General features: G+C 41.8%; 1 non-coding gene across 1 annotated transcript; it reads right to left on the reverse strand.

Annotated features, from left to right (window-relative positions):
* Positions 1 to 16166: 16166 nt before the first annotated feature.
* Positions 16167 to 16241, reverse strand: Trnat-ugu. The gene has a single exon. It is a non-coding gene; the product is annotated as a tRNA-Thr (tRNA).
* Between the last annotated feature and the right edge of the window lie 4775 nt (positions 16242 to 21016).

Below are 21016 nucleotides of genomic sequence, written 5' to 3' on the forward strand. Positions count from 1 at the left end.
CAACTTAATGAAAATAGTATAGATGTCAAACAACTAGATAAAAAACTTGACAATAATGACGAAAATCTCAGACAACTTAGGGAAGATAACAAACAACAGAATGAAAACCTCAAACAACTTAGGGAACAGTACAAACAGCGGAGGGAAATGATGAATAATTTTTTCAAACAACTTAATGGAGGTTTTGACAACCATTGCAGGCAGGTAGATGAGGGTGTCGACAGCCATTACAAACAACTTAGCGAAACAATTGATAAAAGTGTCGATCTCACAAACGAAAAACAAGACGACCGTAAAGAACAGAACAAACAAGTTAGCGAACAGATTACAGCTGTTACCATACAATGTCAGGACACTAAAGTACAATTACGTGTGAATACTAAGACTTGTGCTAATAACAGTAATGAAAAAGTTGGCACTGTTGCACAAGAATTAAATAGTACACATGTAAGCACAACAGAATTACATAAAGACGAAGTTAATGCAGTCACTGAACAATGTTCAGCAAACGCAACACAGATACACGAAATTAATGCAGTCACCGAACAATGCCCTAAAAACGAAGTACAGATTCGCGACGAAGTTAATTTAGAGTCAGTGGAAGTTTCATACACTCCGAATACGGAAGTTGACGAGAAAAGTGAACGACACAATAACCAGATTGACGAAAGTATTAAAGTAACAGAATTAACAATTATTTCAGTCACCAATACGTCACAGAATCCGCCACGTTGCGAGCATTTGTCAGACTTACGCAGCGTGTATAATGTGAACAATTTACAGCAACTACGCGACTTAAAATCCGAAAAGCCACGCGAATTAAAATCTGAAAAGCTACGCAACTTGAAAACCGAAATGACAGAGACGAACAGATTCACACACAAACCCGAACGTGTTCTCAAATTCAGTGACGAGAACGTTGATAATAAGCAGTTTGCATTTGTAAGAAAATGTAAGGAATTTAATAATGACAGAACACAGATACACGAGTTGCACTGTATACGACAATTTATCTTTGTACATTCACCGCTATTATCGGTAATGGAGAAACTAGCTTTGAACCAGAGGCGACAATTTGCTATTGTATTTTCATCAGCATTACGTATTATGCAGAAACTGGAATTAGCAAGAATACAGCGATTTACTTTTGGAATTTTACCGCTATTGCCTGTAACGCAAAAGCTAAAATTTATTTGCAGTGCGTAAATGACCTCAGGGGATTCATTACGCTTTAATGAATATGTGCCGTAGCGAGCATAGGGCCCCGAGCTGTAGTAGTGCTGTTTCATCTTTAGTTTTCTGCACTGCTGCCTTCTCTTCTACTATCCTTTATATCTATCCAAACTGCTCTTTAACTATTGCTTTTTGTAGTATTAAGAAACATGTAATGAATATCCGATGTGACAAACTTTTACCGAATGTGACAATTTTCAGTAGGCACTCCCGTAATGACAACTACCGCCGTAATTTTAATTACAGATAAAATCGTAATCATCAGTATGTGTAAAAGTAAAATTAACAGCAAACGCATTTTTTGGTAACAATAGATGTTTTTCACCACAATAGCATGAAAGTCAGCCGCTTAGCATACCTAACCAACAATGCAGTCTACAAGGTCAACCAAACTTTAATGTTTCGCCGCGTGCATGTATAGTCTCAGCTCCAACAAATAGTAACGCATGGCAGCAAAGAAATAACTACGTACAGACAACACTCTATTTCAATTCCTATCGCAATACACCGTATAGGAATGATTATTAGGACAGACGTAAAAAGAATGATGAGCACAATTTTCAGCGTACATTTAATAACAGTCGATCTTATGAGCAGCAACAACATCAGCAACAACAAATAATCATGAATGGAACAGACAATAGGTGTCATCCATAGCGTAACACGTCAGTAAGAAATAACAGAACAGTTCATATAGTGGATATGCCACAGCATCCTCCCGTAAATAACAGCACGTACGATAGAATTTGACCATATACAGTACAGGTTTCATATTCCAGTAACGTAAGCAATAATTTTGACACGCAGAATCTTCTTCACGAAAATGTTATTAATTTTGACGCCATCCGACACACGTTTGCATTAAGGACAGAATTACGACGTATGGAGACGACATTCTTATCGCAGAAGCTAACTGGTCAGAACACAATCTGATTCTTGAACAACTGTTACAAACTTTTCATGCACAAGGAATTACTGTTAATCTTAGTAAATCGCACTTTGGCAAAACTTCTATAAAATTTCTTGGACACGTAATTTCAGCAGAAGGGATTGCACCTGATCCGGAAAAACTTCAAGCTCTACGTGACATTAGTGTTCCTACGACGAAGAAGCAATTACGCAGTTTTTTGGGCTTAATTAACTTTTTTCGTAAATTTATTCATCATTCTGCTTTAGACACGCCTAGACTATGCCAATTAACGGGTAAAAACACTATTTGGTCTTGGGATAAGCAAGCACATTTTGAATTCATGAACCTGAAACATGCTCTGTTGAATGCTCCACTGTTATCGCACCCCGATCTTACTAGAAATTTTTCCATTGCTACCGACAGTTCCAACACCGCCTTAGGCGTACACATTTTCCAGGAAATAGAAGAAGATGGTTCTACAGTAATTAAAAACATCGCATTTGCAACTCGCATTTTGTCACCTGCTGAACGAAATTATTCCGTCACAGAACTTGAAACATTATGTGTTGTATGGGCTTTCACGAGATTTAGGCACTTTCTTTACGGCAGACATACCACCGTCTACACAGACCATAGAGCGATACAATTTTTACTTTCAGCTAAATTCACTCACGACAGGTTAAGCAGATGGAAACTTTATTTACAGGAATTTAATTTTACGATTGTTCACATTCCCGGCACACAAAATGTTATAGCAGACGCACTATCGCGTTCTCTCGGCAACAATCAGCAAGACGTAGCAACCAACTTCTGCAGAACAAATTTCGGTGTCATGTACATTCAGCAAGTTGCATTTGAAAATTTTATTTCATCGTCATTACAGGACATAGCACAAGAACAAAATAAGGACAATGTGTGGAAAGAAATTAAACAGCTTTGGCAAGATAAGAATAATGTTACGATTAGAAACCACTACACTGTACGCAATGACATTCTGTTTCGCCGCTCTCATCCTGACAGCAACATTTGGTTATTATGCATTCCTGACGAACTGGTTAACAAACTAATTTGGTACACTCATTTAAGTTACGCACATTACGGAGCACGAAAATGTTTTCTTATACTGAGACAGAACTGTTATTTTACCAACATGGAAAAACGTATACGACGAGTTTTAGCGTCTTGTAAAATTTGCCAGAAAGCTAAATCAGACACCACTTCACATATTCCTCCTTTATATCCCATTATACCTGTGAAATTAAGACACATGGCCGCAGTAGATATTTTTGGTCCGATTCCGAGAACTAACAGAGGTTTTTGCTACATTTTTGTCGCTGTTGAACTCACTTCAAAATTTGTTACTTTCACTCCGTTACGCAAAGCTACTGCTAAAACTGTTTCGAAAGCATTTGTAAAACATTTTCTATTTCATGTAGGGCATGTAATGAAAGTAATTTCTGATAATGGATCTCAATTTCGTAGTAGTGTATGGACACGCATGTTACGAGCTAGAAACATTTCTCCGATCTATATATCCAAGTACCACGCTTCTTCGAACCCTTGTGAAAGATTAATGAAGGAAATTGGTAAGCTGTGCAGAATATACTGCCACAAAAGACATATTGATTGGGATACACACATACTCTCATTCCAAGATGTAATTAATTCCATTCCAAATGAATCCACTATGCTATCTCCGACTGTTATACTGAAAAACGTTGAACCACCGAACAAAATTAAAGAATTAATAGAATTCCCCAAAAATCGTCGCCTACGACACCACGAAATAATTGACATTGCGCTGAACAACATCAAACGTGCCGCAGAGCGCCGGAGAAGACAGCAAAAACAGGTTTGTACACGCCGCGACTTTCACGTTGGACAGAAGATATTAGTACGTACACACTATTTATCCAGCAAATTAAAAGGTAAGTGCAGTAAATTTGAACTTCTATACGCAGGTCCGTATCGGATTCGCAGCATCCCTCACCCCAATGTTGTACACGTCGAAACTTTGAGAACCAGAAAATCGAAAGGCAATCACCATATCTCAAACATTAAACCGTTTATTGAGTGAAACCACTGTATGATTCAACACACTATGATGCCATTTACTAATGCAATTAATTCACCTGACTAATTATTGATGATTATCGTATTTTTTTTCTTGGCAAGTGCCCGGCAAGGTAAGGTGAGCAGGTCGCTTTTCTTGTCGTCACACATCAGACCATGCATATTTTTCCAGATGAATTTACACATTTACGACTATTTCTGCAATTATATTTATGTGACTACTTATTGATGATTATCGTATTTTTTTTTTCTTGGCAAGTGCCCGGCAAGGTAAGGTTAGCAGGTCGCTTTTCTTGTCGTTACACATCAGACCGTGCACATTTTCCATTTTTTTGTGTATATGACTGTACTCCACTTTTGTTTGTATGCACTATGAAATAGTTAAGATATAACACACACCAGTCGACTTTGACATTTTTTTTTTTTTGCCTTATGACATCTCAACATCGTGACTGTTTCACATTTTTTTTGCTACTGCATTGTATTATTCTGTGTACATTTTTTCGCATCCGAACACTGTCAATGTCTTGGACATATTACGTTTTCTGTCATGTTATGCTGTATGGTTAATTGTGACACCATAAACCAGTCATTATTTAGTGGGTATAGGATTTAAATGCAAGACATTAATCTTTGTTCATCAATTTCAGAAAGGAATGATGATTCTAAGAAATAAATTTAACATAAATGGGAATTTCACCTACGGAATAAACGAAAGGAGATGCAATAACTTTATGAGGAAGAGTAAAGGGATCAGGATTAACAAACATTAACAAGAATATACTATACTCATCACAGAATAGCAGTCTTAACTAATTTTTTTTCTTTCAGAATACAAGGTGATTGATGCAGGCTGTCAGAGAGAACTACACATCTTAATTTTAGTGATGAAATATGCTAGAGATAAGGAATAGTTAGGTAATGAGTAATGAAGTGATTTTTTGCAGATGATAGTGAATACTGATGAATAATGATGAAGGAAATGGTATTATGAATACTGAAGTTTTTCTCTACAGGTGATGATAATGGTGAAGTTATGATGATATGGATAATGAAGTTTTTTTCTTTATGCTACGTAGTTATTTAAGTATTTGTTGCGGTTTGCTTTGACAGCAGGTGTTACATTGCATAGTAGGATGACGGAAAGTTTTGGAAAGGACAGCTATGGAACACATTTTATACACATTTCACTACTTGTTAATTCGAAGTTCACTACTTTTCAGCATAGTGTGCGTTTCTTCTTTCAGGTCAATAATCCGTTTTTGTATTTTTTCCAGGAGAAGTTTTTCATGACACTTACTAAACCTGTTACTTATTATACCTGTTCTAGTACTTGCATTTTTATATTTTTTACCCATTTGTGTTTATCATTTATAAATGTGATCACATGTACTGCCTTGTTACATAATCTTGCTACAGCTGACTCATGACGAATGACGTTACCTATCCTCATTTGCAGCAATAGGTCAAAAGCAAAAAGTATTATGCCTCAGCAATTAATTATCGATCCCAACGCAATGCATTGCTACCAAAAAAATGTATTACCAGTCCCACATAATGTCACTAGTTTATGATAATTCTGAATAATACTGATCAACTCTGAATAGCATGTCACTCGAGTAATGACCTCTTAATGAGACTATATTCAAAATAATGCTTTGTCACTAGCTAATAACTGCCACTGTTTATTGTAATGCCTGTGATTACTAATGATTTGACTGTAATTAACTGATTTTTAATAATGACTTTGTAATGATCTGAATAATACTGAATGATGAACTATGTTTTATTCTATTCAATACTTGATGGCCACTGAGTGCCAATAATTAATGTCAATCAACGAAATTGTTATTAATTATGCCATTGATTAGCTCTTGTTTCCAATGTTGATACTTTGTTGTTGGAAATGAATGTGACTGTTTCATAATGCTTTGTAATTAGGAAAAGACTAATGATTCTTAATAGATTGGAATGACACATAATTAATTAACTATGGTACTGTTTAATAATGCTTTGTAATTAATTAAGGCTAATAATTCTTAGTATATTGAAATGACAAATGATTAATTAATTAACTGTAATTAGACAAATGATTAATTAACGACAAATAATTAATTAACTGTAATTAGACAAATGATTAATTAACGACAAATGATTAATTAACTGTAATTAGACAAATGATTAATTAACGACAAATGATTAATTAACTGTAATTATACAAATGATTAATTAACTGTAATTAGACAAATGATTAATTAAAGACAAATGATTAATTAACTGTAATTAGGAGAAGGTTAATGATTCTTGATTATACTCTGTAACTGAAAAGAATGCGATTATTTCATAATGCTTTGTAACCAGGAAAAGAAGGCTACTGATTCTATGTAAAACAATTAATGAACATTTTTCTGTAATACTACATACTTGGTACAGAAATGTTCAATAACTGGGCTATGAATGCCACGAACTATCAATGAAGACTGTAATTGTCAATATTATGTGACTTGATGTCCTTCACCTCATAAGCTGACTACCCTGAATTACTGCAATGTCCATTTGTCCTGTTTATCCCAGTGATCATGGAGCACTATATTTGGTTTTGCACTAATTCTACGTTGGTGTGCCTTGTAAGAGTGTGGTGTTGACACGACATGCTGTCCACCACCATGAGCGATGAAGACATTATTATGGTCCCACTGTTTGGTGTACCGAATGTACTGCCAAAATGAAAACATGGAACATTACTACGACAGTTCAGTGTCTTGGCTACACTGATAAATTCTGATGGGAAAAGAACTTCAAGTTGTGTCACTTGGTGTTGTACTACTGTGGAAAGATATGGACTTTCAGAGCAGCTGTGTGCAATCTAAAGTGCTACAACCATGATGCGATCCTTCCCTTTCCTATCCTGATTCTTGTCACATAAAGAAAAAAATTTTTTGGTAACATCATTTATGTTCATAGGTTATACATTTTTCGATTCGCTAAACTCCAGTGTGAGTACACTTATGTCACTGGTCGACATGATGTTTGCCATTATGTTTATTTGTTGTGAAAATACTAAAGACATTTTTCAGTGCATGTGCACTTTGGACATGAATTTTTTTTTTGCCATTATGTTTATTTGTTGTGACAATGCTAAAGACATTTTTCAGTGCATGTACACTTGTCAACATAATATTTTTTGCCAGTCTGTTTATTTGTTCTGAATATGCTAAAGAATTTTTTCAGTGCCTGTGCACTTTGTTATCTGTCAAATAATTTGTATATACTTTTCTGATTTGCTACTATGTTTTGTACTCACATTTTGTCCTTGTCTGATATATTTTGTACTTAGTGCGTGTGCACAACATTTACTTTATGTACTACATCTAATTATTCTTGCCAGTCTGTTTATTTGTTCTGCATATGCTAAAGAATTTTTTCAGTGCCTGTGCACTTTGTTATCTGTCAAATAATTTGTATATACTTTTCTGATTTGCTACTATGTTTCGTATTCACATTTTGTCCTTGTATGATATATTTTGTACTTAGTGCGTGTGCACAACATTTCAATATTCTGTAAGTTGTAGGATTTTGTTAATTAAAGAAAAATTTTGCCGCGCTTGGCAAGTCCAAATGACTCACCATCGCTGCCAAATTTTTGCCCCCCGAGTGGAGGGTTATGAAACACGTATGTAACGCAGCAGCGATGGCGAGGCATTGTAGCATCTGTGACCAGAGAGTATGCGCTTGACCGCGCGAGTGTTGCGAGCGGTTCTCAGTCAGTAGTAGTCTTTGCGAGTTAGTTGTCGCTATGCAGAGTAGCAGTCAGTCAGTCGTTGCGAGTCTGTAGCTCTGTCTAGTTGAGTGCAGTACTCAGTCTGTAGTCGTCATGCAGAGCGGTCGGTCAGTAGTAGCAGCCCAGTGCGGTTGTGTGATGTAGGCGGTCGGCAACAATGGTCAAGATGAGGAATAAGGTATACTGTTAATTAATATAATCATTAGATAATGAAAAATTTTATTTATTGTAATTATTCTCCAACAAGTCTCCCAATAATAATTTTTTATTTCAAAAGCATTTTCTCAAAAGTTTAATTTTTTGAACTAAAGATCTCGTTGCACTTCCCATTTCATTCCACTTCTTTTTGAAGAAAAATTTCACTAGAATTACAAAAAAAGGAGAATATTATTATTTGCAATGTAGTTCCTCCAAGTGGTGCGCAACAACAAGAGCAGATATGTGACATCCATTTATTCTGAGGTAAGACTTTAATTCTGATTGTTTTTACACAGGGCCAAAAACCGATATTTCGGTTTAATTGAATTTTCTTGTCACTGAATGGACTTTAATTTTTTGAAGGATTTATAATTGAGTCAGATTGCGAATTTCACATTTTTGTTGCCATTGTCAGTATATTTCATTGTGGGCAGGTTACGCATAGAGCCATGTCCATCAGCATTTCTAATTAGCATCGTCCTTTCTTTAAAAATTTTGTGGGGAGGTTACACTTGGCTTCCCATTTCTATTAAGTATTGCTATATTTTCTTCATATAAAAAATTGCGGTGGGGAGGTTACAACTTTATTTACTTTATCTGCACTGACCCAGAAGGTAGTTCCACAACAGACAGACAGGGAAAATATGCAAAACAAGCGACGACATTTTTCTGTAAGTCAGCACAATGGCAGATCCTTCTGCTAGAATAACACATTGAGCTGAGCTTCTTCCTTAGTTTATCCATGTGCAGATTCCATTTTAGCTTGTTATCGAGCTGGACACCAAGGAATTTTACACATTGTAATTCATCCAGTGTTTGACTACTAATGTCAACTTGTGGTGCTAGAATATCCCTATTTCTTGTTTGAAGTTATCTAACATGAGATTGAAGAGAGTGAACCCGATGTAGGGTTGTTCAGGTGTCATCTGAACTGTGTCTTCTGGGCTTAAGATTTGACCTTTTATTAGTATCCTTGCCCCATTAGCAAACATTAGATTTGCTGAACTGTGCTTTAAAGTCTTTGGAAGATAATTGAAGTACGTAAGAAAGAATGGTGGACCACGTACAGATCCCTGTGGTTCTCCAAATGCTAAGTTCCCTTATTCCGAAGCTATTTAGAGTAACGACCTTAATTGTGGCCTTATTTGCATGTTTCCTCATCTTTTTCTAAACACGCAAATAAGGCAACAATTGAATAGTAATCTCAAAAATGAACTTAACAGTAAATTTCAGAATGTAAAAACTGTACACCAAAACTGATCAAAGTGAGGAAACGAGTGTTCCCTGGGACTACAGTAATGCCGATCTCTTGAAGCATAGGTTTCTGTTGATATGCTAATCATCACAATCGCGCTTAAACGCTGTCTGATTTTCGTAGAGTTCCTCCTGCAATAACGAGTCGAGGCGGCGAACGCAGGCCAGCCACGTGGTCGGGCGCGCAGACAGCTGCTGTGACGTCACAAGTGGACAGCTGAGCAGGCAGCTGGACGAACCTCCAGCCAGCACCAGGCACCACTGACGGCCCGCCAAAGGCTGTCGCCACGGCTTCATTAGTGTCGGCTAACGACGGCTAACGGCTTCTCTTGCCCCCCCCCCCCCCCTGCCTGTCTGCCTGTCGTTACGTGCCTGTCTCTGATACACTTTCAAAAAGGACGCCAGCGTTGTTCCCGGAACTATATTCCGACAGAACAGCTTCTTCTACTTCTCCATTTCATGGATTAGGGGTTCTTGCACGTTCCGGCTTCACAATTGTCTCCAGCGTGTCCTGTGTTGCCCTCATAATCTTCTTCTCCTCGGTTTGTAATCCTTGGTATCTTGGAAAGACTGGAATTCTCTATTTTGATTTTTTCTATTATTTAATATACTACGGTATAATAAAAGTGCTACACCACGAAGAAATGCAAATGATAAACGGGTACTCATTGGACAAATATACTATACTAGAACTGAAATATGATTACATTTTCACGCAATTTGGGTGCATAGATCCTGAGAAATCAGTACCCAGAGCAACAACAGAGATGGATTGCGTGTACAGCTACAGCTGCCCATGCAGCTTCAACACGATACCACAGTTCATCAAGACTAGTGACTGGCGTATTGTGACGAGCCAGTTACTCGGCCACCATTGACCAGACGTTTTCAATTGGTGAAACATCTGGAGAATGTGCTGGCCAGGGCAGCAGTTGAACATTTTCTGTATCCAGAAAGGCCCGCACAGGACCTGCAACATGCGGTCGTGCATTATCCTGCTGAAATGTAGGGTTTCGCAGGGATAGAATGAAGGGTAGATCCACGGGTCGTAACACATCTGAAATGTAACGTCCACTGTTCAAAGTGACGTCAATGCGAACAAGAGGTGACCGAGACGTGTAACCAATGGCACCCCATGCCAGTATGGCGATGATGAATACACGCTTCCAATGTGCGTTCACCGCGATGTCGCCAAACACGGATGCGACCATCATGATGCTGTAAACAGAACCTGCATTCATCCGAAAAAAATGACGTTTTTGCCATTCGTACACCCAGGTTCATCGTTGAGTACACCATCGTCAAGCGTCAAGGGTAACTGGGTAACTGCAGCCATGGTCTCCGAGCTGATAGTCCATGCTGCTGCAAACGTCGTCGAACTGTTCGTGCAGATGGTTGTTGTCTTGCAAACGTCCCCATCCATTGACTCAGGGATCGAGACGTGGCTGCACGATCCGTTACAGCCATGCGGATAAGATGCCTGTCATCTCGACTGCTAGTGATACGAGGCCGTTGGGTATCCAGCACGGCGTTCCGTATTACCCTCCTGAACGCACCGACTCCATATTCTGCTAACAGTCATTGTATCTCGACCAACGCGAGCAGCAATGTCGCGATACGATAAACCGCAATCGCGATAGGCTACAATCCGACCTTTATCAAAGTCGGAAACGTGATGGTACGCATTTCTCTTCCTTACACGAGGTATCACAACAACGTTTCATCAGGCAACGCCGGTCAACTGCTGTTTGTGTATAAGAAATCGATTGGAAACTTTCCTCAAGTCAGCACGTTGTAGGTGTCGCCACCGGCGCCAACCTTGTGTGAATGCCCTGAAAAGCTAATCATGTGAGTATCACAGCATCTTCTTCCTGTCGGTTACATTTCGCGTCTGTAGCACATCATCTTCGTGATGTAGTAATTTTAATGGCCAGAAGTGTATTGTGCTATATACTGAGTCTATACTTAGTTCCACCTAATATCTTCATTTTGTATCCCATTGATCCTCGTATATTCTTAAAAGCTACTTAAGAATCTCATTTTTGCCGATTCTATTTTATTTAGTTGTTCCTGAATCAGCAATCAAGTGTTGCTGCCATAAGGCAATATGAGTAAAGCACTTACTACATAAAATTCTGTTCTATTTTCTTTCCTAAGTTATTCTTAAAAGTTCTTTGAATGGTTCCACTTACCCATAGCTTGAAATCTTATAAATTTTTGGTCAGTAACCTCGCCATTATAAAAAGTTATGTCACAGCCACGATATTTAAAATTCTGTACCTGCCCTAAATTGTTGTTTTCTAGCGCAATCTTTGATGTGATTGGATGTTCTAAATGCCGGCTATATGATTCACATAGATTATTTAAAAGATACATGGATTTCTGTCACTGTGTTTTATTCAGTCTAATCATTATTTAATCACCTGTAAGTGCAGGAGTGTTAGTAGACACACACACATACACACACACACACACACACACATACACACACATACACGTGCAGTGGATAGCACTCATTTCCTAGTCTTTGCTCTAATTTCATTCGACTTACCCTGTCAAATAAGTTCTCAAAATCTATAAAAGAGGAAGCAAAAAAGACCCTCCACTTACGGCTCTTCGTATGGTGAATAGTACTGAATTCTTCCTTCTACTCTTCTAGCTCGTGGCCATGTCCACGAGGTCCTGGCACTGGAAAGGTGGGACGTCTACGCGGAGTACTCTGCTGGCCACAAAAACTACGACACTGTGAAGACCGCATGTAACGAACATCAAATTGGTATGAATTGTATTGCATGATGGATATGTAAGTTATTAGCATTTGAGCGGAACTGCAGAGAATTGGTAGGAGTAACGCCATCTATTGGGTTGGTGCGTAAGTTTGTAGTGTTTTTCCATAACTTTAACAAACACAACAGATACGCACAACAAAGACTTAAGTCATCAACAATGCATTTTCTTTCACTATTTACATTAGTCTGCCCACGCTGCGGTAACATTTCGATTACACGACTGCAGGAATCACGTGGTTTTATGGCGAAAGAGTTATGTGCGGAGCACATTTTCGTTCGGAAAGGAAGTTCCTTGAAGGTTGTTCGCTAGAAAGTGGGAAAGGTGAAAATATGAGGGCACAGATGAGCCGAATGAAGGTGGATGCAGAATGATTTCCTGTATTGTGTTTTATGTTAGTCTAACAGAATGCATGAGGGCTTATCGTGGAGTAGCATCACTTTAGGCAGTCTTCTTGGTCGATGTTGTTGGACTGCGTCGCTAAGACGTCTCAGGTGTTGACAATATACACTCCTGGAAATGGAAAAAAGAACACATTGACACCGGTGTGTCACACCCACCATACTTGCTCCGGACACTGCGAGAGGGCTGTACAAGCAATGATCACACGCACGGCACAGCGGACACACCAGGAACCGCGGTATTGGCCGTCGAATGGCGCTAGCTGCGCAGCATTTGTGCACCGCCGCCGTCAGTGTCAGCCAGTTTGCCGTGGCATACGGAGCTCCATCGCAGTCTTTAACACTGGTAGCATGCCGCGACAGCGTGGACGTGAACCGTATGTGCAGTTGACGGACTTTGAGCGAGGGCGTATAGTGGGCATGCGGGAGGCCGGGTGGACGTACCGCCGAATTGCTCAACACGTGGGGCGTGAGGTCTCCACAGTACATCGATGTTGTCGCCAGTGGTCGGCGGAAGGTGCACGTGCCCGTCGACCTGGGACCGGACCGCAGCGACGCACGGATGCACGCCAAGACCGTAGGATCCTACGCAGTGCCGTATGGGACCGCACCGCCACTTCCCAGCAAATTAGGGACACTGTTGCTCCTGGGGTATCGGCGAGGACCATTCGCAACCGTCTCCATGAAGCTGGGCTACGGTCCCGCACACCGTTAGGCCGTCTTCCGCTCGCGCCCCAACATCGTGCAGCCCGCCTCCAGTGGTGTCGCGACAGGCGTGAATGGAGGGACGAATGGAGACGTGTCGTCTTCAGCGATGAGAGTCGCTTCTGCCTTGGTGCCAATGATGGTCGTATGCGTGTTTGGCGCCGTGCAGGTGAGCGCCACAATCAGGACTGCATACGACCGAGGCACACAGGGCCAACACCCGGCATCATGGTGTGGGGAGCGATCTCCTACACTGGCCGTACACCACTGGTGATCGTCGAGGGGACACTGAATAGTGCACGGTACATCCAGACCGTCATCGAACCCATCGTTCTACCATTCCTAGACCGGCAAGGGAACTTGCTGTTCCAACAGGATAATGCACGTCCGCATGTATCCCGTGCCATCCAACGTGCTCTAGAAGGTGTAAGTCAACTACCCTGGCCAGCAAGATCTCCGGATCTGTCCCCCATTGAGCATGTTTGGGATTGGTTGAAGCGTCGTCTCACGCGGTCTGCACGTCCAGCACGAACGCTGGTCCAACTGAGGCGCCAGGTGGAAATGGCATGGCAAGCCGTTCCACAGGACTACATCCAGCATCTCTACGATCGTCTCCAAGGGAGAATAGCAGCCTGCATTGCTGCGAAAGGTGGATATACACTGTACTAGTGCCGACATTGTGCATGCTCTGTTGCCTTTGTCTATGTGCCTGTGGTTCTGTCAGTGTGATCATGTGATGTATCTGACCCCAAGAATGTGTCAATAAAGTTTCCCCTTCCTGGGACAATGAATTCACGGTGTTCTTATTTCAATTTCCAGGAGTGTATGTCGGCTGTTATGGTTACACCTCGCGAAGAAATTCGTAGTACAACACACAACGCTGTTCCATCAGATGCATAAGATTATCATTTGTGGATGCGCGCAGGTCTTTGTACGGGGAGTTGCTGCTTTGTTTCGCCTCAATCATTCCTTTCTTTTCCTTACGTTGACATAAAGACACCATTTCTCATCACCAGTAATGATGCGGAATAGGAATGATCGAATGGTCGGTGTTGTTGACGAGCCATTTGATGACGAGCAAGCAGAAATCACGTATAGCTATCCACAGATATTTTTTATTTTGGCTTAGAGCATACAGTACACATATAGCCGATTTTTGAACCTCCCCTATTGACTGAAAATGTAACACAGTGGTGGTATGACCACAGTTCATCATATTTGCCAGTTCTGGAGTACAGTGACGTGGATCATGGTGAGTTAATGCGCTCAAACGATCTTCCTCAAACCCCGAAGTTATTCCTGAACGTGGAGAGTCACTAAGGTCAAAGCGATCCCATTAGAAACGAGAAAACCATTTTCTTGCCGTGCTGTGTCCAGTCACTAGTATTATCTCCATACATGGCGTAAATGTTTCTGGCTGTCCGCGTTGCTCTCACCCTCTATTGATCTCAAACAAAAGAACATATGTAAGGAAAGATTACACAAGGATTTTCTCATTCAGAAATTACGGTTGAATATTGGTTGTTTGCGAGCAGACTTTCTTATGCCTAGTCTAACAACATGTGTCTGAAGTTGATGACAGCAAGATCGAAGTCTATCAAGTCTGGATTCATCATTCCGCGATATTGCTGCTCATATTGAGGACACCTGATTCTGAAGCATATACGAAATTGATGCGTACAGGAAGGGCATACTCAACGCCATTTAGGATCCCAACGGTTCGACGCAAGTGATGTCCGAGAGAACAAGACATAACGTTCGCTCAGCAGTACAAGATCATGCAGCGACTTATCTTGAGTCGGGAAATGGGCTTGTATGCTTATAGTTCAGTATCAAAAGTGACTGTGTGACAAAGACTGGAGCACCACGCAGTGTCTGCACGGCGACCGTTGTTCCATCTTCCCTTGATACAGCAGGTGCTGCGACAGTTGTGTGACCAACAACACTGGTCGCAAGAGTGCCATCCCGTCACCTTTCCAGACGAGCCATATTCTCTGTACAGCGTCACTCTGGTGTCGTCTGAGAAAAAGATGCTCCAGGTCAGAGTTGTTACCTCATGACGGAACCACATGTAGGGACGATTGCTGACGGACGTAGCGACGGATGAGGGGCGTCGGCGTGGACTCTTATGCACCAGCCTAATATATTATTTGTATAAGGAAAGATTACACAACGAGTTCCAAACGCTGCCGCTGCCGCTGCTGGAAGAGCACTCTCGTCAGCGCGCAGTGCCGATCAGCCCCACTCTGCTTTCGTCGCTAACGACAACAGCATCATCTTTCTTCAAACCCTGCAGTGCAAGTTGTATTAATAGACGAGAGAAACGCATCGAAGCTTATAATCAACTACACATACCACCTGTTAAAAGCCTGAATAAACTTTTGCAGCGCGGACCACTGTGAAATGTGGAGGAAAAGGGTCAGTGAGATTCTGGAAGGTACCAACAGGGACGTGGCGCCTGAAATGGTGATAATTACAGCCTCTTAATTCAGCCAGGAAGGAAAGCCGGGAAAGTTTGGACTAGTGGGGATTTTACACACATCATTCATTGGGAGAACATAAATGTATTCTACACAGTTTCGACCACATAGCAACCAATTAAGCTTCAATTTATTTTCTTATTAAATTAATTAAAAGGCCAAGCGATGAGAAGCTCATTTAAAATTTAATGCCAGTTTAAATATATATGACGGTAGTATCTGTTCCCGAAAGAAGTTACCGTGGATGACCATGCAGCTTTGCTAGAAATGAAATGATAATTAAATGGGCACCCTAGCTGCAAACAGGCGTTGATGTACTTCATGGGGGACATATTGAAAATGTGTGCCCAGACCGGGACTCGAACCCGGGATCTCCTGCTTACATGGCAGACGCTCTATCCGTCTGAGCCACCGCGGGCGCAGAGAATAGTGCGTCTGCAGGGACTTATCCCGTGCACGCTCCCCGTGAGATCCACATTCCTAACATGTCCACACCACTACATTCGTAGTGCGCCTAATAGATGTTTGCCCATCATACTCATTACTCGTGGAAGATTACTCTACCAAGTCCCGTACGAGTTCGGGCATAGCGTGTGCGTTCGCACAAGAAGGTCAATGGCCGGGAAGCCATATTTTAACTATATATGACGGTAGTATCTGTTCCCGAAAGAACAGTTACTGTGGATGACCATGCAGCTTTGCTAAAATGAAATGATAATTAAATGGGCACCCTAGCTGCAAACAGGCGTTGATGTACTTCATTGGGGACATGTTGAAAATGTGTGCCCAGACCGGGACTCGAACCCGGGATCTCCTGCTTACATGGCATGGCAGACGCTCTATCCATCTGAGCCACCGCGGCTCTCACGGGGAGCGTGCAAGGGATAACCCCGCGGTGGCTCAGATGGATAGAGCGTCTGCCATGTAAGCAGGAGATCCCGCGTTCGAATCCCCGTCGAGGCACACATTTTCAACATGTCCCCAATGAACTACATCAACGCCTGTTTGCAGCTAGGGTGTCCATTTAATTATCATTCCAGTTTAAATAATTTACAGAAAGTTTAAAGTTAACTTTAACCTGATGTAACTTAACATTTTTAACGCAAGACACGTCCTATGTAAGGCACAGAATGTAATAAGGCTAAATGCCTAATAAAGGCAGAAGTAAATCTAAACATCAGTTCCAGAACAGACCAGAACGTCCTTAATTACAAAATCGTGACAATAAAACATCGTTTAAAATTGACTGATTAAAAAGAACCCAAAACCATACATAACACAGTGAAAAACAATTTAACACAAGTATCTAGGCAAGACAATTTTAAATCCAGAAAAACATATCATTTTACACATTTTCCAATAACACAGGAACAATGAAGTTACAACAGATCAAGATATATGATGGAGTCCCAAATCGTGTCAGAATTTGCTTAAGGTGAATGGAACAAGATAACGGATACAAATTCAGAATTATAACAAATATAAACTTAGCTTGAAAGGGAACATTAAGTAGTGCGACAGCAGGTGGGAGGAAACAACCGAAAGACAGACAGCGGTGAGAGCTGCAAGTGTGTGCCCTCCAAATGACGTAAACAACTGGCTAAGAAAGCCGACGTGGCGTGAGTAATTGGGGCCCGATCCTAGGTAACACGTACCAGCAATGTAGTACAAGAGATTATCAGCGACAGTTTTCTGCAGCACAGGTGATTTTAATTGGACGGAACTCCAACACACAGCCGTGCGTCAAATAAATAACTCTTAGGGTAGAATTAATTAATCTGACGTCTTACCAAAAACCATGACAACTTAACTGCCTTTTAACAAGTTAACCAAAAGATTTAAGAAACCAGCTACGAATGTTAAAAAAAAAAACAATTTCAACAATAAGGTGGTAAGATCAGAGAAATTTTCTTTTCAAGCAAACCATTAAAGCAGCCACAAGGAGTCTCTCATCACATTCAAAGCTCATCTGTACACACATTAGCCCACAGCGGTTTGGAGAAAATACATAGAACAGACGCACTAAATAATTCCTCAGACAGCATAGGCCTTAAGCATTAGCTTCTAAGAAACCAGAACAATAAAAACAAATTATAAATAGCCCAATAAAATAGCAAAACAGACACACATTCTGACATGCACAATTACTCATCCGTGGTAACTAGTAATATTAAACGTTTCGCTGCGCCTCCAATTGAAAATTAGACGATCAATCGTTTACGTCAAAAATCAGAAGAATTAAGGGGAGGCGAACAATAATAGGTAATGCATGTACACTATGGGATCGAAAGTATCCGGACACTTGGCTGAAAATGACATAAAAGTCCGTGGCGCCCTCCATCGGTAATGCTGGAATTCAATACGGTGTCGGCCCACCCTTAGCCTTGATGACAGCTTCCACTCTCGCAGGCATACGTTCAATCAGGTGCTGGAAGGTTTCTTGGGGAATCGCAGGCCATTCTTCACGGAGTGCTGTACTGAGGAGAGGTATCGATGTCGGTAGGTGAGACCTGGCACGAAGCCGGCGTTCCAATACATCCCAAAGGCGTTCTATACGACTCAGGTCATGACTCGGTGCAGGCCAGCCCATTACAGTGATGTTATTGTCCTGTAACCACTCCGGCAAACGTTGTGCATTATGAACAGGTGCTCGGTCGTGATGAAAGATGCAGTCGCCATCCCCGAATTGCTCTTTAACAGTCTGAAGCAAGAAGGTGCTTAAAACATCAATGTAGGCCAATGCTGTGATAGTGCCACGCAAAACAACAAGGGGTGCAAGCCCCCTCCATGAAAATCACGACCACACCATAACACCACCGCCTCCGAATTTTACTGTTGCCACTACACACGCTGACATTCGCCATACCCACACTGTGCCATCGGATCGCCACATTGTGTACCGTGATTCCTCACTCTACACAACGTTTTTCCATTTCAATCGTCCGATGTTAACGCTCCTTACACCAAGCGAGGCGTCGTTTGGCATTTACCGGTGTGATGTGTGGCTTATGAGCAGCCGATCGACCATGAAATCCAAGTTTTCTCACCTCCCGCCTGTCACAGTACTTGCAGTGAAGCCTGATGCAGTTTGAAATTCCTGTGTGATGGTTTGGATAGATGTCTGCATATTACGCTTTACTACCCTTTTCAACTGTTGACACTCCGCTGCAGAGCGAAAATCTCATTCTGCAAACATCCCCCAGGCTGTGGCAAAGCCATGTCTCCGCAATATCCTTTCTTCCAGGGGTGCTAGTTCTGCAAGTTTCGCAGGAGAGCTTCTGTGAAGTTTGTAAGGTAGGGGACGAGGTACTGCCGGAAGTAAAGCTGCGAGGACGGGTCGTGAGTCGTGCTTGGGTAGCTCAGTTGGTAGGGCACTTGCCCGTGAAAGGCAAAGGTCCTGAGTTCGAGTTTCGGCCTAGCACACAGATTTAATCCGCCAGGAAGTTTCATAACAGCGCACACTCCGCTGCAGAGTGAAAATCTCATTCTGTACTGCCTGGGATAGATTGCGGAGGGCTGTTTATGGTCGACGTGACACACCAACCACTCTGAGGGATCTACGCCGAATCGCCGTTTAGTAGCGGGACAATCTGGACCAACAGTGCCTCGATGAACTTGTGGATAGTATGTCACGACGAATACAGGCATGCATCAATGCAAGAGGATGTGCTAATGGGTGTTAGAGGTACTGCTGCGTATAGCAATCTGGACCACCACCTCTGAAAGTCTCGCTGCATGGTGGTGCATAATGCAATGTGTGGTTCTCATGAGCAATAAAAAGGGCGGAAATGATGTTTATGTTGATCTCAATTCCAATTTTCTGTACAGGTTCCGAAACTCTCGGAACCGAGGTGATGCAAAACTTTTTTATGATGTGTTAAGGTTGTAGTGTAATGATTCATGTGTCAAAGTCATCGGTAATCAGCTGGCGCTCTGGAGGCCCGGCAGAGTGCCTTCTTGACTCTATAGGCAGTAGCTGAGTTTACAGGTGAAGGTGTGGGCGAGATTCATCCTAGGGTACAACCATGCCCCGCCTACTAGTATGTGCTCAGCCATTTGAATAGGGTCGCATTTTGGGCTGGTGGGAAGCTTGATGGATGTGTCGGCAGCTTGCTACAAATGTTGGGCACTTGTGTGCCGGTGGTGCGTCACTCCTTTTTGCAGTGGGCTGTGGAACATTCTGGATGTCCACGTAGTACAGATGCACACTGACATCGACGCATTGTGAGAGCAGCAGTGGCCGACCGGACACCATCCTCGGAACAAATCTGAACACATGTTACAAATAATGAGTCACCAACGAGCACTGGGAACCGCCTGCTTGCAGCAGATCTCGTGTCCCTCTGGGCAGGCAGCCTCTGACACCATGACACCGCCAAGCGTGGCCACTCTGGTGTCGTGAAAGAGTCGACTGGAAAATCGAATGGCATTTCCTGACTTTGGTGATGAGAGTGGATTCTGTCCGTATGTGAGTGATGTAAGTACAAGTGTGCAGCGCAGTCTTGGTAAGCGGTCTGTTCCAAAGTACCCTCGCCCGTGTTGCACAAGTTCCACTCTGGACTTCATGGTGTGGGGGACCATCATCTACAACTCGCAGTCACCATTAGAGTTTCTGCAGGGTTAAGTAACCAATAGCTGCTACATTGCACAGGATGATGTCCTTGTGCTACTGCTATTTCTTCGATTGGAAGGTGGTGTCCTTTTTTGGCAGGACGCTGCTCATCCACTTACAACTGCAATGATGCAACGTGCTCTTCACGGTGGTCAACAACCGCCCAGGCTAGTAAGGCCACCGAATCTCTCACCAGCTGAACAAGCATGGCACAGGCTGAAGCGGGAACATACTCTTTCTCCAAGAATCATTGCCGAATTGCAAAAAAAAAAAAAAAAATAAATAAAACAAAATCCAAATTCCTTGGACAGTCTATCGCAGGGTGCCATTCGGCATCTTTACAACCGTTTGCATGCGAAAATACATGCTTTGTTAACGCCAGAGGGGATTACACTGTTTACTGATGCCATTGTTTGAGAACTGTTTACTGAAGCATTTGCGTTTCATCTTTCCTGAATTTGTTACCGTATACCCCGGCAATGATGAACTACCTGTCACATCACTTGGTAATAAAACTGGTTTGTCCTCGCGGGTGTAGCATTTTTTTTTCTTTTATCATTTTGTTTTATTCGTGATATTTAG

Source organism: Schistocerca americana, chromosome 5 (assembly GCF_021461395.2).
Source record: "Schistocerca americana isolate TAMUIC-IGC-003095 chromosome 5, iqSchAmer2.1, whole genome shotgun sequence".
Classification (NCBI taxonomy): domain Eukaryota; kingdom Metazoa; phylum Arthropoda; class Insecta; order Orthoptera; family Acrididae; genus Schistocerca; species Schistocerca americana.